Source organism: Peromyscus leucopus, chromosome 16_21 (genome assembly GCF_004664715.2).
Source record: "Peromyscus leucopus breed LL Stock chromosome 16_21, UCI_PerLeu_2.1, whole genome shotgun sequence".
Lineage (NCBI taxonomy): Eukaryota > Metazoa > Chordata > Mammalia > Rodentia > Cricetidae > Peromyscus > Peromyscus leucopus.
The window spans coordinates 7,207,918-7,221,109 of record NC_051084.1 but is presented as its reverse complement, the minus strand read 5'-3'; the positions used below and the strand labels follow the sequence as shown (position 1 = coordinate 7,221,109).

General features: G+C 47.0%; 1 long non-coding RNA gene across 1 annotated transcript in view; it reads left to right on the top strand.

Annotated features, from left to right (window-relative positions):
• The first annotated feature begins 787 nt into the window (after positions 1–787).
• LOC114687021 overlaps positions 788–13,192 on the top strand; it is a 36,001-nt gene continuing 23,596 nt past the window's right edge. The window contains exon 1 of the long non-coding RNA XR_003733638.2: positions 788–863. This is a non-coding gene — a long non-coding RNA (uncharacterized LOC114687021). The remainder of the gene's footprint in view (positions 864–13,192) is intronic.

Sequence of the window (13,192 nt, the reverse complement as noted above, 5' to 3'; positions counted from 1 at the left end):
TTGATTCTCAGGAAAAACAAAAAAGGACACGAATGAGCTCAAGCTCAGGATTCTTCTGTTACAATGTAAAAAGTAGAATAGCATGGAAATTATTTCTAGTTTTTAAATTTTTAATTTGAAGAATAGGGCTGGAGAAATGACTCAGCAGTTAAGTGTGCTTGCTTGTTAGTCAGGCGGTGGTGGCGCACCTCTAATCCCAGCACTCCGGAAGCAGAGTCAGGTGGATCTCTGTGAGTTTGAGGCCAGCCTGGTCTACAGAGCGAGATCCAGGACAGCCAGGACTACACAGAGAAGCCTTATCAAACCAAAACAAAAAACCAAACCAAACCAAACCAAACTAAAAAGAGTGTGCTTGCTCTTGCAGAGGACCTGGGTTTGGTTCCTAGCATCCAGGTCAGGCTGCTCACAACTTCCTATAACATCAACTCCAGAAGACCCAACATCCTCTTCTGTTCTCACATATACTTAACACAGGCACACAGACACAGACAGACAGACAGACAGACAGACAGACAGACACACACACAGTTTCTCTGTGCAGCCCTGGCTGTTCTGGAACTCACTTTGCAGACCAGGCTGGTCTCGAACTTTAGAGACCTGCCTCTGCCTCCCGAGCGTTGGGATTAAGGCGTGCGCCACCACCGCTCAGCCCGAGTTAATTTCTAACCATCTAACAGTCCATCTCTCGGGTGAAACGGCCCCTGCTGGGTTCATGCGCATTGGAGCCCGGGGGCTGGCGCTTTGGTGGAGTCTTGCTGACGGAAGTAGGTCACTGGGGGTGGGTTCAAGATTTGGGCTCACATCCACTTCTGTTTTCCGGAGGGGGTCCGCCATCATCGGCCGTGCGTGGTCCTTCTTAAACGGTAAGCCAAAATAAACCTTTTAAAGTTGCTTCTTGTCGGAAATTTTGGTTATTAAAGCAAGAGAAGATTACAGTCCTCGGACCTTTCCGACTTGGAGCGCCGTCTCTAGTTCTTTTGTTTTTTTATTTCCCTGGCCTGGATTTTAATTTTCCCCAGCTTTGCTTATTTGGATCTAATGGACAAAATGGTGCATGTGTGAAGTACATGACACAGTGTTTTAGAATACAGTGTGGGGCGGCGGAGATTGTTCAGTCTGTGGAGTGCTTGCTTGCCTTGTAGCACCGGACTTGAGAGCCGGGTCCACAGAAATCACGTAAAATAGCGGAGTGTGGTGACTCGTGTTTGCAAACACAGCTGGGAGGAAGAGGCAGGCCGATTGCCGGGGCCACTCGGCCAACCAGTCTACCCTCCTCAGTGAGTTCCAGGAGTGAGAAACCTTGTGTGGAAGAGAGGAGGCTGCCGTAGGAAAGATCTGGTCACACGTAAATGGGTTGAGTTAGGACCTTCTCATAATGCATAGAATGTATTTTGTTCATATTCACCCCACCACGCCCTTCCCGCTCCTACTGACCACCTTTCTCTTCTCAGATAGTTTTTTTTAAATACTGTGGTTTTTTTTTTTTTGAGACAAAGTTTCTCTTTGTAGCCCTGGGTATTCTGGAACTCTCTCTGTAGACCAGGCTGGTCTCGAACTCACAGAGATCCTCCTGGCTCTGCCTCCCAAGTGCTGGGATTAAAGGCGTGCGCCACCACTGCCCGGCCCCCTTCACTTTTTGTGACTGAAAGACAAACACGGCTAAGAGCTGGCAATGGTTTAGCAATGGTGGTGTCGGTGCCCGTTACATATGCCCGAGTGCTGATATGCTGAGGATACTGATGGAGAACATGGGCCGGCCGCTCCCTCCCTCTCCGTTCAGGAAATTCACCTGGACACATTAGCTGTTTAATAGCATCTTGCTGTATAGGAGTTAACTGTTCAGAACACATCTCCATCACTTCTCTTTGCTGTTAGGCCGATGATGACAGTAGATTAAAAGATTTTTCAGAGAAAACAGGATGCCTTGGAAGGAGACAGCCACATTGAAGAGTGGCAGGATTTTGCTCGCTGCGTCCACCCCGCCCCCTTATGTATTCTGTGTGAAGAGGGACCAGCTCCCCCTCCCTCCACGTCTGTCACCTCTAGGCGATGCCATCCACTTTTTTTTCTTTTATTGTGTTTTTTTTTAATTTGTTTATTTTTTGAACATAAAAACAGGGTATAATTCAAAAGTCCAGAGTTATTTTAAACAGTAAAATATTTTCTCTGTAGAAAATAGTAAAAATGATAACATTTCCCAATAAGCCCTTTTAAGCCAAAAGATAGCTGAATTATACATATAAATATTGATTAGATTCTGGGATACAGAAGAAACCTATCTCCATCTGTTCAGAGAGCTGTGTTTTTTTTTTTTTTTAAGACTTATTTATTTATTATGTACACAGAAGAGGGTACCAGATCTCATTTCAGATGGTTTTAAGCCACCATGTGGGTGCTGGGAATTGAACTCAGGACCTCTGGAAGAGCAGTCAGTGCTCTTAACCTCTGAGCCATCTCTCCAGCCCCGAGAGCTGTGCTTTACTTAAGTTGTGTAAGTGAGATTCCTATTCATCTTCCCCTTCATTGTTTGATTTACGGAACATTTTCTGTAGCTAATCATAATCTAAAAAGATTTTACCTCCCTCTGAAAGTATGGCCAGCATTTTCTTTCATCAGCTTGATACAGTACAAATTCTTATTCTAATAGTGAAATGTTTCACTAAGGCTTGCCCAGTGATTGGGCAAAACCAAAACTTATTATAAGCCACAGTCACCCTAGCCCCCCCCCCCCTTGGTAGCCTCCCTGGATCTGTGGGCTGCAGTCTGATTATTCTTTGCTTATATCTAGTGTCCACTTATGAGTGAGTACATACCATGTTTGTCCTGGGTTTGGGTTACCTCACTCAGGATGATATTTTCTAGATCCATCCATTTGCCTGCAAATTTCATGATGTCATTGTTTTTCTCTGCTGAGTAGTACTCCATTGTGTATATGTACCACATTTTCTTAATCCAGATGCCATCCACTTTTACGGTCAAGGTTCTTATGTTTTTTTTGTTGTCTCCACCCCCCCCTCCCCATGTGGTGATTGAACCCAGACCCTGGCATGCACAGGGTATAGTTACCACAGCCTAGAGTGTTTTCTGGTTGGTTGCCCTGATAGACATAACAGCTGGAACATCTTGGTTGTTCCTCCTCATGACGCTTTCACCTGGCTTTCGGAGAGCTGGGACAGAGTGGCATCCATGCCCTCCTGTTTTATGCTGTCCTCTTAGATGTTGGCTTTGCAGTTGAAGCTGCTGTACCACTGGGGGGCACCAGCAGGCCCTGCCTGTGGGGTAGGTTGACAAATCCAGGTGTTTGTCTTGCGCCACCGCGCTGCATACTGACCTTGACACGGGACCCTGGGAGGTGGAGTCAGTGAGTCTGGGGTGCGGGCAATGCCCTGCCACGGTGCTGCTAGGGTGACTTTGAGTCGTCTGTAGTTTGAAGTACTAGAGCCTGGGAGGTATGCATGGGAACCACCACCCAGGGTATCGAGGACAAAATAGACCTGGCCCAGTTGAGTTCATCAGCAGTGCGCCCGTCCTAGATAGAGGCTGTGATGTGTTGCTCTGAACACCCGCCAGCTGAGCCGATTAACTAAATTATCTCGTATTTGGCCGTGATACGTAGACAGCGATGTTAAAATGCCACAGCTCTGAGGTTGGTGAAGGGAGATCTCTCCAATGGGACAGAACTTAGGCGGTGTTTCTAACTGTACCCTTCAAATGGAGGGATGCTGAGGTGAACCGCTTCACCCAGTTACTACGTTGTCAGGGTGGTCAAGGGACTTGTAAAGGTCGAGATTGTAAGATCAGTGACAAGTTTGAGGAATGAGAGTGTAAGCTGTGTAAAGCCCTCGCTCGCTCGCTCGCCTTTAGTCCCAGCACTCAGAGGCAGGCGGACCTCTGTGAGTTCGAGGCCAGCCTGGTCTTCAGAGTTCCAGGACAGCCAAGGCTACAGAGAGAAACCCTGAAGTTCAAATAGTCTTGACTTACCAAAATGGCCACTAGAGGGCAGCCTCTGACAGGAGGTTGAGTGTCAGCGGCAGGTCACGTGTCAGGCCACACCCTCTCCTCACTAGGCAGAGTCGGCTCTGTCGCTCTTCAGTCCAGCCTGCCAAGAGTGAAGGATGGATCTGGCCAGAATTCTGGCGAGGAGCAACCTGTCTTTCGCAGCTGGTGGCTTGCCTGCTTTTGGTTCATTCATTCTTTGAATTTATCTTCACAGGATTGTTGCACATTTTGTCTCACTTCCTGTCTTAAACGGTTATTTCTGCCAGAATTATCACTTTTTCACAGTGTAGCCCAGGGTGGCCTAGAAAACACCATCTTTCTGCCCCAGCCTCCCGGGAGCAGGGTTTGGAGGAACTCACCCCCACACCTACCCGGCTTCCTGTGTCTTTTCTACCTCACCCCACTTTGCGCTCTCTATGCTGGTGGGATTGTCTACATTACTTCTTTGCAAGTCATGTTCAGTGATGTCTCTTTGCAGTTCTTTTTAAATGTATTTATTTCTATTTTATGTACATTGGTGTTTTGCCTTGGTGTCAGGAAACTGGAGTTATAGACAGTTGTGAGCTGCCATGTGGGTGCTGAGAATTGAACCCAGGTCCTCTAGATGAACAGTTCATGCTCTTAACCACTGAGCCATCTCTCCAGCCCCTCTTTACAGTTTTTAACATCACATAAATGAGCAAGTTTGGGGCCGAGGAGATAGATCAGTCAGTAAAAATACTTTCCCTGTAATTGTGAGGGTCTGATCTCAAATTCCCAGAACCCATGTGGGAAACATGGCATGTGGCTGCTGGTCATCCCACACTAGGGAGGCAGAGGCATGAAGATATCCGGGGCTTCCAGGCCAGTCAGGCATGCTCAGCTAGCCAGCTCCTGTGGGCTTGGGCTGCAGATTGACTTAAAAGCTGATCAGGACCACTCATGACTCCCCGCTCCCTATTCACAACGTGACCAACGCTTTGCCTTCCCTGCGGTGGTGGACTGTGTGTTCTCAGAGGGTGAACCAAAAGAAATACTTCTTCCTGGAGTGGATTTTTTTTTTTTCCTTTTCTTGTTTTTTTGGAGGTACTTTTTGTACTGCGAAAAGTAATGAACACATGTAGTAGATATTTCCTGACCTGTAATTTTCTCACTGAACTTCATTACTCAGTGTGGTTGAGTAAGAACGGCCCCCATAGGCTCAGATGAGTAATTGAATGCCTGGTGGCCTGCTGGGAAGGATTAGGAGGCGTGGTCTTGGAGGTTTCAAAAGCCCTTGCCAGGCAGGCCCAGCCTCAGTCTCTCCCTGCCTCTCCTGCCTGTGGGATCATGATATAAATCTCTCAGCTGCTTTTCCAGCATGTGTCTGTCTGCATGTAGGCATGCTTCCCATCATGGTGATAATGAACTCACCCTCAGAAACTGTAGGAAAGCCCCCAGTTAACTGCTTTCCTTTATTTATGAATTGCCTTGGTTGTGTGGTGTCTCTTCACAGAAATGGAACAGTGACTAAGACACTCAGGAATTTCTGACTTAACCCAAGAAGTTCACTGAAAAGTCTCAATATTCCTTTGCCTGGTACTGTTGACCAGCGGGGGGGGGGGGGGGGGGGGGCGGGGCAGGGGCAGATGTGACTGAGAGACTGAGACTGGGATTGTACAGGAATCCAAGTCTGTGTCACCCTGTCCAAGATCCCTGTCAGGTGAGATGCTGGCAGGTGCAGAGGCAGCGTGGGTGGACACCAGGACACTGTGAGGAGAGAGACAGCTCTGTCCTCTGTTGTTTTTCCCTCTTCTCTCTTGATACTAATTGCATTCCCTAAATAGCTGTATTGTAAATTACCTTATGCAAGGACACCACCTGCCTCCTGCTGTGCCTTGACTCTTAGTTTTTTGTTTTTTTTTTTTTTTAAAGATTTATTTATTCATTATGTATATACTGTTCTGCCTGCAAGCCAGAAGAGGGCACCAGCTCTCATTACAGATGGTATGTGAGCCATCATGTGGTTGCTGGGAATTGAACTCAGGACTTCTGGAAGAGCAGGCAGCACTCTTAACCACTGAGCTATCTCTCCAGCCCGACTCTTAGTTTCTTATGGAAATTAGGGAAACAGATTACTTAGGGGCTGGCGAGATTGCTTAGTGGGTAGAGGAGGCATGAGTCACCACGCTTGATGGCATGAGTTCAGCTCTCGGAGTCACGTGGGCAAGAACCCACTCCCACAAGTTGCCATCCGGCCTTCACATGTGCACCTTGGTACCGGTATGTCACATTCCTAATAAATAGAACAAAACTTTATTTTAAATTCTGATGAAAATAAACATCTTTAGAGACTTCAGATATGTATATATAGTGTGTATATATAGTATGTACATAAGCGTGTATCAGTTGTACAAAATAGAACAATTGTTGAAGTTAGCCAGATACCTTAATACAACTTTTTCAGATTAACCACTTAGGTGCACACGTCAGTGGCAGTGAGGGCATCCGTGTCTTTCTGTGACCATTCCCACCATCTGCCCCCAGAACTTCTTCACCTTGTAAAACTGAAACTCTGCACCCATCAAACAGAAACTTCTCCTTTCTCCCTTCCCCAGCACCTGACAGCTCCAGTGCGCCACCCACTCACCACCCGCCCGCCACCCACTCTTCACCACCCGCACCGCAGTCCTCTGGTGTGAACCTCCCAGGGTGCAGATGTGTGCCGCCACACCCGGCTGCTCCCGTTCATTGTGAAGGCTGAGTAGTAGTAGCATTCACACCCACGCGTTGCTTTTTGAAATGGCCATCTTTAGTGTTTGTCTCCTTGTCTGTATGTGCGCCGTGTGCATGCAGTGTCTGTGGAGGCCACAAGATGGCGTTAGATTCCCCAGAACTGGAATTACAGGCTGTTGTGAGCTGCCCTTCACAAGTGCTGGGAACTGGACTCAGGTCTTCTGCAGGAGTAGAATATCTGTCCCCTCAGGTGTTTCTTGACCCAACCAAGCTGATAATTGGAATTTACATCCTCTCTGGGTCACTACCACGTGGGTCACGATACTTTCCATCCATATTTTCTTCTAAAGGCTTTATAGTTTTATTTTATCTATCTATCATCCATCTGTCTGCCTGCCTATCTATCTATCTATCTATCTATCTATCATCTATCTGCCTGCCTGCCTACCTACCTACATACATACCTATCTATCTATCATCTATCTATTCAAGGCAGGGTTCTTCAGTGTGACATTACTGGCTGTCTTGGAACTCGCTTTGTAGACCAGGCTGGCCCCGAACTCACAGAGATCTGCTTAAGACTTTGTAGTTTTATTTTTTCCAGGTCTTTGATCCATTTTGAGTTTTTCTTTTTCTTTTTTCTTTTTCTTTTCTTTTTTTTTTTTTTTTTTTTTTTTTTTTTTTTTTTTTGAGACAGGGTTTCTCTGTGTAGCTTTGCGCCTTTCCTGGAACTCGCTTTGTAGACCAGGCTGGCCTCGAACTCACAGAGATCCGCCTGCCTCTGCTTCCCGAGTGCTGGGATTAAAGGTGTGTGGCGCCACCGCCCAGCTTGAGTTAGTTTTTAAAAGTACAGTATAGCCAAGCATTGTGGCACTTGTCTTTAGTCCCAGCACTCAGGAGGCAGAGGTGGGTTTGAACTCTGTGAATTTGAGGCCAGCCTGGTCTACAGATTGAGCTCCAGCACAGCCAGGGCTGCAAGAGGCCCTTTCTCAAAAAACCAAAAGAAACAAAAATACAGTGTAAGGGTTCAACTTTGTCTTTTCATGTGTGAGCATCTTCTGCCTGCAGACTGCTGGCTGGCCTGAGCAGTCACGCATGTCTGAGTTTAATTATGTATGTGGTATATGTCTGTGTGCCATGAGCAGTCCTGTGTGTCTGAGTTTATTTAATTATGTGTGTGGTATATGTCTGTGTGCTATGGGCTTCCCCTACAGGCACAGGTGGAAGGAAGCTAGACGTTGATGTCAGGATGTCTTTCTCAATCACTTCTCTACCTTATTCCTTTTTAAATTCTTTTTTAAAAAAATTCTTAGCCGGGCGGTGGTGGCGCACGCCTTTAATCCCAGCACTCGGGAGGCAGAGGCAGGTGGATCTTTGTGAGTTCAAGGCCAGCCTGGGCTACCAAGTGAGATCCAGGAAAGGCGCAAAGCTACACAGAGAAACCTTGTCTCGAAAAACCAAAAAAAAAAAAAAAAAAATTCTTAGCTTATGTGCATTGGTGTTTTGCCTGCATGTACCCTGTGTGACGGTGTTAGATCACCTGGAACTGGAGTTACAGACAGTTATGAGCTGTCTCGTGGGTGCTGGGAATCGAACCCAAGTCCTTTGGAAGAGCAGCCAGTGCTCTTAACCGCTGAGCCATCTCTCCAGCTCCCCCCTTTTTCTTTTTTTAAAAGATTTATTTATTAAGGTTTATTTATTATGTATATAGTGTTCTGCCTGCACATACCCCTGCAGGTGGGAAGAGGGCACCAGATTTCATTACAGAAGGTTGTGAGCCACCATGTAGTTGCTGGGAATTGAACTCAGGGCCTCTGGAAGAGCAGCCAGTGCTCTTAACCTCTGAGCCATCTCTCCAGCCCCTCCAGCTCCCTTTTTAATTATTAATTATTAAATGAGTCTGGGCATGGTGGCACACTGCTTTAATTCCAGCACTTGGGAAGCAGAGGGAGGTGAATCTCTATGAATTCAAGGCTATCTTGGTCTATATATTGAGTTCCAGGCTAGCCAAGGCTCATAGTGAGACTCTGTTTTTAAAAAAGTGTGTGTGTGTGTGTGTGTGTGTGTGTGTGTGTATGAGTATTTGTATCTCTGTGTGTGTATGCATATCTGTGTGTGTATGTGTATGTCTGTGTGTATGTGTGTGTATGTGTATTTGTATCTGTGTGTGTGTGTGTGTGTGTACACGCATGCACGTGCCCTTGGATGCTAGAGGTGTTAGATCTTTCTGGAGCTGGAGTTACAGGTAGTTGTGAGTCACCAATATGGGTGCTGGGAATCAAACTTGGGTCCTCTGCAAGAACAATATGAAATACTGAAATAAAGCTTTTAACTGCTGAGCCATCTCTTCAGCCCTCCACTTTATCTTTTTGAGACAGGGTCTTTACAGAGCCTTACCATAGGCTAGGCTGACTGTCCAGCCAGCCCTGATAGCCACCCTTTTCTGCCCCGCCCCCCCCCCCAGCACTTGGGGGACAGGCTGTGCACAGCTTTAACATGGTAGTGGGGATCTGAACTCAGGTGGTCAGACTTGTGCAGCAGGCACTTGCCCACCTCTCCCCACCCCTGAGTTTCGTTTCGAGTCGTTTCAGACTGCAGTTTTGTGCAGGTTCAGCTATCAGGAACTGCAAGTCCTCTGCTGCTGCTGCAGCTGCTGCGGACTGAACCTCTTGCTAGACCCCTGTTTCTCTTTCATGCCAAACCTCACTTTTAAATGTCATTTCACATAGTTGTACAGGCTAGAACTGCCAGTGCTGTGCTGACAAGAAGTCGTGAAGCTGGTTGTCCTGCTTAGCCTGCTGTTGCCGTGAGGGGCGCCATGGCCAAAGGGACTTGGGGAGGGCAGGGTTTGCTTCCCTTACCCTTCTAGGGAACAGTCCATTACCAGAGGAAGTCAAGGCAAGAGCCTGAAGCAAACCCCGTGGAAGAATGCTGCTTGTGGGCTCACTCACTGGCTCAACTCGCTTTCTTAGACCGCCCAGGTCCCCTTGTCTACAGCAGTCACCCATCAGGACAGTGTGTCACGGACATGGCCACAGGCCAGTCCGGTGGAGGCAGTTCCTCAGTTGAGGGTCCCTTTTCCTAACTCTAGGTCATATTAAGTTGATAATAAAAACTAAGCGGAACACCAGCCTTCCTAGATCCTAGAAGGCAACATTACAATCTGCCACTATGAACAGAAGGTTGACGTTCCAAAAGCTTTCCAGTTTTTTAAATGTTAGTTTTGGATTTATTTATTTTCCGTGTATGTGTGTTCTCCTGACTATGTCTGTGTACCACATGCGTGGAGGAGGCTCTGGAGGAGTCAGAAGAGGGAGTTGGACCCTTTGGAACTAGAGTTGCAGGTGGTTGTGAGCTGCCTGTGGGTGCCGGGAACCGTATCTGGGTCCTCAGCATAGGCAGTAAGTGTTCCAAAGCACTGAGCCATCTCTCCAGCCCCTTAAAAATTTAAAATTGTTTTATAATTATTCTTTTGTTTAATTATTACTGAGATGTGTGGAAGCCAGAGGGAACCACCGGTGTGGTTCTTCAGGAGCCACCCACCTTGCGTTTTGAGACAGGGTCTGCCGTGCTAGGATTTCAAGTGAGCATCACCGTGCCTGACTGTGTACGTGGGCGCCGAGGATCAAACGTAAGTCCTTATCCGTGTGTGGCTGACAACTCTTTCCAACCTCTCTAGTGATATGAGTGGGTAGTTGTTGTTATTATTATTTTTATTATTTTTTATTATTATTGTTTTTCGAGACAGGTTTTTCTGTGTAGCCCAACTTTCCTACATCTCACTCTGTAGACCAGGCTGGCCTCAAACCCACAGAGATCCGCCTGCCTTTGCCTCCCAAGTGCTGGGATTAAAGGTGTGCGCCACCACTGCCTGGTGGTTATTATTATTATTATTATTATTATTATTTTAATCAAGAAAGTTTTGTGCCAGGCAGTGGGATCCCCTGGAACTGGAGTTACAGGTGGTTGTGAGCCATCCAACCTGGGGACTAGGAACTAAACTCTGGTCCTCTGGAAGAGCAGCAAGCTCTCTTAACTGCGGAGCCATCTCTCCAGCCTCCTGTCCTGATATTTCTGTACCATGTGTTAAAAGTAATCATGTGATCTGTCACACTGATGACTTTGTATGTTACAAGGTCCCTTCCCATGCTATGCTTCCTGCTCATTGTATCATGTCACTATGAACAAGACACCTGCCGGGAACAACTTAAGGGAGAAGGTTTACTTCAGCGGCCCTTGTGCAGGTTTCCACCTCCAGCTGCTCAGCCGGTGCATTTGAGCAGCGTCCCAGTAGCGAGGGTGTGGTGTAGAACATGTCAACAGGCTAGGGAATGGAGGTTGGAGATACCAGCTTGGCTCTACGCTTCAGAGGCACGCCCTAGGCACCGGAGCACAGAGCAGGATCATGACACGTGGTGCCTGTGTGTGTGTGTGTGTGTGTGTGTGTGTGTGTGTGTGTGTGGTCGCTTGCTCAAGTGCTGGGGGGCCGGCACTCACAGCCTGCTTGTGAGAAATTGTCACATCAAGAACAAGAGGTTTGCTGGGTGTAGGTGACAAACGCCTTTAATCCCAGCAGTCAGGAAGCAGAGGCCGGAGGATCTGTGTGAGTTCGAGGCCAGCCTGCTCTACAGAGTGAGTTCCAGGACAGGCACCAAAGCTCACAGAGAAACCCTGTCTCGAACCCCACCCCCCAAAGGAAAAGAAAAACAAACAAACAAAAAAAAACTGAGAAGTTTTAAAACATTGAAGTAGAAGGTCCCTATGGACCAAGGCAAGGCCAGCAGGGGAGCAGGTTTTAAGACTCGGGGAACGCCCCATATGCAGGTGTCCGCTCCACACATGGGAGGCAAATACTGGAGGGTGAGAGTTTAGGGTCATCTTCAACTGCATGGTGAGCCTGAGGCCAGCTCGTCTGTGTGAGACTCTGTGCTAAAAGCAAGCTAAAAACGTGTGAAGGACACTTTAAATTCAAACCATAGCAATCATAGTATATAAATCTTCTAATGTGCTACTCAGTTCATTGTGCTGGCATTTTGTCTAAAGAGTTTTCATTAGCTAGTATTTTGTAGTGGGTTTTAATGCTCACAAAGCACATACATCTATAATGTTTCAAAATCTCATTTTTATTTATATGTATGTATGAATGTATGTATGTATGTGTGTAAGCATGTGTTCAAGGATGCTTTGCAAAGGCCAGAAGAGGGCAGGACATTGAATTCCCTGGAGCTGGAGTTACAGGCAGCTGCTATTCAGGTAAACTGCTTTTGGGGTGCTGGGAGCTGAACTCAGGTCCTCTGCAAGAGCAAGGCATGCCCTTAACCCCCTGAGTCATTTCTCCAGCCTGTAGCTAGAGTTTTCCTGCCTGGCCCACAATCAGGACAAATCTCTCTCACCCGCCAGTCCCACAGCCGCTCAGACCCAACCAAGTAAACACAGAGACTTATATTGCTTACAAACTGTATGGCCATGGCAGGCTTCTTGCTAACTGTTCTTTTATCTTAAATTAACCCATTTCCATTAGTCTATAAGTTGCCATGCGGCTCGTGGCTTACCGGTACCTTACATCTTGCTTGTCATGGTGGTGGCTGGCAGTGTCTCTCTGCCTCAGCCTTCCACTTCCCAGAATTCTCCTCTCTCCTTGCCCCACCTATACTTCCTGCCTGGCTACTGGCCAATCAGTGTTTTATTTATTAACCAATCAGAGCAACACATTTAACATACAGAACATCCCACAGCACCAGCCCTTAGGTTTGTACTTTTGGAAGTGTCTTTGGCTTTGGTATGAGGACGATTCTGGCCTCAGAGGATGCGCATCCTTCCTTTTGGATGGGAAGTGTTTGAGAAGGATACATGTTCTGCAGAGGGTCAGGATATGTTGCCCAGGCTGGCCTTACACTCACTGTGTGGCCAGGATAGGTCACCTTAAACTTGAGACAATCCTGCGCCTGCCTCCTGAGAGCTGGGATTGCCATGGTGCGTCACCAATGGTGGCCTCCAAGGTTTCCTTGCTCAGATATTAACATGGCCACCTTTGTTGTATGGTCATTGTCCCATAGAACATAACCCCATCACTTCATTTTCAGTTTGTGTCTTTTGATGTAAAGCGGGTCTGTGACGGTCTTTAAATCATAGTGAGAGGGGCTGTGGGGATGGTTCATTGAGTCAGGGCTCTTGCCTCCAAGCCTGATAACCCTCATGGTCGGAGAGAACTTGGGAGTTGTCCTCTGATCTCCGTGTGTGTGTGTGTGTGTGTGTGTGTTCCATGGCATGTGTGCCCACACACACAAAATAAGTAAATGTAATTAGAAAATAATTGAAATCCTAGTAAGACAAATACAGTTTTTTGTTTGATTTATTTTAAATTTACTTACTTATGTATGTATGTATGTATGTATGTATGTATGTATGTATGTATGTATTTGGTGTTTCAAGGCAAGGTTTCTCTGTGTAGCAACCCTGGTTGTCCTGGAACTCAGAGATCCACCTGCCTCTGCCTCCC